A 3737-nucleotide genomic window follows, 5' to 3' on the forward strand; every position below is an offset into this window, starting at 1 on the left:
TCGACACGGGCGGCTTCACTGAAACTTGCGAAGATCCCTCCCCAGCCGCCTTGGCCGAGATGTTTCGAGCAGCAGTTTCCTTTTTTGCCCTTTTGAAGGCCTTTATGGAATCATTATTTTTTGACATCTCTGCAAAACCAGCCACAGCAAAGGATCACAATTACAAGAAGAGGAAGTGAAGCCAATAAAACAAGTATATAAACAAGTCTGACAAATACCCAAAACAGTCCGAACCAGAGGCGGATCGTTTAAAAATCTTTTTGTATCAAGATGAGGAGGCGCCCCCCATAAATCCTCAAGAACAACAACAAAAGCACGTTCAACATCATCAAGCATCTCCCAAGTATAGCGAGACACTCTCACATCTTTCTGCCACCATAGAGGGAAAAAGGGCTCATCGTTTTCATCAAGAAAAAAGGGGCGGGCCCCCTCGACGGCACGAACTTTAAAGAAGTAATTCTTGAAGTCCTTAAAGGACTCATCATACATAGCAAAAACTTTATGGCCCTGGGCAGACCTGAAGGAAACCCAGGAAGCTTTCTTTTTCGAAGAACCACCAGGCTTGGCGGATACAAACAAGTACAGGAAGAGAGTCAGAGAAGGTGTTACACCTAATTCTCGGCAGAGCAACTGAAAAATCTTAATAAAACTCCAGGAATTTGGGTGAAGCTGGGAGGGGGCAATATTACACAACCACAACAAGTCGGTCTCGAAGGCAGTGAAAGGAAAAGTAACGTTCAACTGACTGAAGAAGTATTCATAGGCGTAAAAAAAGGGACGCTCCCCCTCGATGGAAGTCGGAAAACAAACTCTCTCATCAGAATCAGGAGCAACAAGCTCATAATCTCCCTCCCGGGTACTATTACCACAAATCCTATGGCACTTCCTCAGCTCTATGCAAAATTCAGCATCCACAACAGAAACACACAGCAAGACAAGGGAGTCCAGCCAATCGGACATCCCCTCAGAAACTCGGGAAGACATCTCTACAATGTTATTGCGAAAAGACATGAGGCCAACTAACCCTAATTAAGAAAAGAAGATGGGGTTACCAAAAACATCTCGGACAAGGGAGAAAACGACTCGATTAATACGATACAGGTAAAGAAACAGCAAAGGAAAACCCCAAGACTCAAACCAAAGTCCTGGGGCATCCCTTAGAGGCAGTAACAAAGCAAGGTTTCCAGGAAAATCTACAGCTCCCACCCAAGCATTTCTCAAAACAAGAAAAAGAAAAAGTCATCACAGTCTACCATCAAAAGCATTCCTAAAAATCAAGTGCGCTAAGAAGAAACTATCAAAGATGCGAACTTTCTCAGAATCGGGCAAAGTAACCTTCAAATAAAGCACGGAACAGATGCGGATAGTGGTATCAGAACAGAAACAACAAGGAACATGCAAAGCCTTAAAAGCATCAAGCAAAAACAAAAAGGATCATGCAGAAGATGGAGAAACTCCCAAAACGCACATTTCAACAACAATAAGACACGATGAAAACAGAAAGATCCAAACTTTCTCAACCTCATCACAAAAACAAAGAGAAAAACACGAAATGGGACTAACCTGGAGACGAAAGAAGCTTCGAGGAAGAAAAATGGAGGCGCAGAAATAAAAGCTGCCCAGAAAATTGCCAAACAAACGCCGCAACACAAGAAAGCAGAAGTGCAAACGAAAAACAGAGAGCGAAGAGAGCGGAGAAAAGAAGTTACAAAAAGAGCGAAGGAGAGAAACCGTTTCTGGGTTTTTCAAAATTAAAATAAAGAGCCAAAGGGATACGGGGCAATTAATGTTAAAATTAATGAAAACATTAAACCCTCGCACGTTCCCAAAACGCCAATATAAAAGCGCGCGCCTTTAGAGGAAAAACGTTCTACATTCAAAAGCTTCTACAAAGGAATCAACAAAATGCTTGAGTTTGGCTTCACTAGAGAAGGACCGAAGTCAAGAACTCGACCTCAAAAAGAAGACCGAGCTCAAGCAGGGCACTGTTCATACCCTGGGTCGAGATGACCGAGCCGGGATGTTCAGTAGCAAAGCGACCGACCTCTTTAGGTCAAGCGGACCGACTTCTTTACGAAGAAGACGGCCAAAGCGACAGGAAAAGCCCAAAGAAGGGCCCAACTCAAGGAATACGACCCAGATCCAAAGGCAGCCCAAGCCGATGGAGACAAGGGCGGTTCCATGGAAGATAAGCTGACCTCAACAAAAGATAAGATAAGATAACTAACTTATCTTATCCAAAGAAGGTCACATCTCACTACTATAAATACACTGGAGCACCCAGGTATAACTCATACTCTGATTCTACAATAAACCTGCTTAATACCCATGCTAACTTAAGCATCGGAGTCTCTTGCAGGTACCCCCACCCTCCGGTGACCAAGGATCAGCAGTGTAGCAAGTCCAACAAGTCGGACACAACAGCTCCGGTCGCCACCAGCCAGCCGAACATACCATCTCCGACCAATACAAAAGATCTCATCCGAGATCGATCTCCAGTTTCAGGTAACCCTCGGAACACTAACCTAGCCACCAACCACTGCTAGAATTCGAATTGTGTGGCTTTAATTTGAGGCAAATACTTTTGCCACTGCATCACATGCCTCAGCCACCATAGGGCTACCTTGATCTTCAAGTCAGATCAGTGTGCTAGTGGTATGAGAACATGCCCAATGTTTTGGGTTTTGGTCAGAGTACATGCCCAATGTTTATTACCAAGATCCATGTTGTAAGTGGAGCATGAGATATTGGGCCAGTAACTTTGAGTCACAATCATAACAACTTACGAAAAAATTTATTAACACGAACCAAAAATTAATAATAATAATATACAAAAACATATCAATCTGGGTTTGGGATGGGCACGCGTCTTCGGTCTGAATCTGGTTCAGGTTGGGCTGTCCGGCCCGAACACTTTCCCAAAAACAATCATCACAATATTACCAGAAAAATATAATAAGTGGAAATTCTTATTAAAAAAAATACTATCTATAGTATATCAAAAAATTAATCCNNNNGGCTTAAAATACCAACTTAAATGTCTATTGTTATGAGTCTCTTTTAGTTAAGATATAAAAATTATGATACATTAAAAAGATACATATTATTGGCAACCAAAATAACTAAATTAAAGCAGCTAGTTAAACTTTCAACTTAAATATATTGATATAAACTTTTTTTTTTTTTATATTCAATCATACTATACACAGCTCAGCTAGTTAAACTTTTAACTTAAATATATTGATATAAACCTTTTTTTTTTCTATCAATATTCAATCATACTATAAGCAGCTAGTTGATTAATTGTCATGGAAATATGTGTAATAGTAATAAATGTGAGATTACTCAAAATAACGACTACTTTACAAACATAATTGTGTAACTTGTTGGGTTATATGAATTAGAAAAATGATAATTTTATTCCATTTTCAATAATGTCATTTTATACAATTTTTTTTTATATTTTATATATACATGAATTTGTTGGAAAAAAAGTGATATTAAACAAAAAAAAAGAGTTATACATTTTTTTGTCTTAGAAATTAAAATTATTAAGTTCTTTTAAAAAATTGACTTAAAAAAGTTTTGAATTTTAAACAAAAAGTTTTGTCTTAGTTCCTATAGGATCTTTCTTTTGGTTTTGGTGCAATAAAGTTTAGGATATAGTATTGTTTTAGTATTTAATATTTGAGTTAAGTTTTAATTTTGTTTTTAATATTTAAAGTGTTATATTTTTT

Source organism: Arachis ipaensis, chromosome B07 (assembly GCF_000816755.2).
Source record: "Arachis ipaensis cultivar K30076 chromosome B07, Araip1.1, whole genome shotgun sequence".
Lineage (NCBI taxonomy): Eukaryota > Viridiplantae > Streptophyta > Magnoliopsida > Fabales > Fabaceae > Arachis > Arachis ipaensis.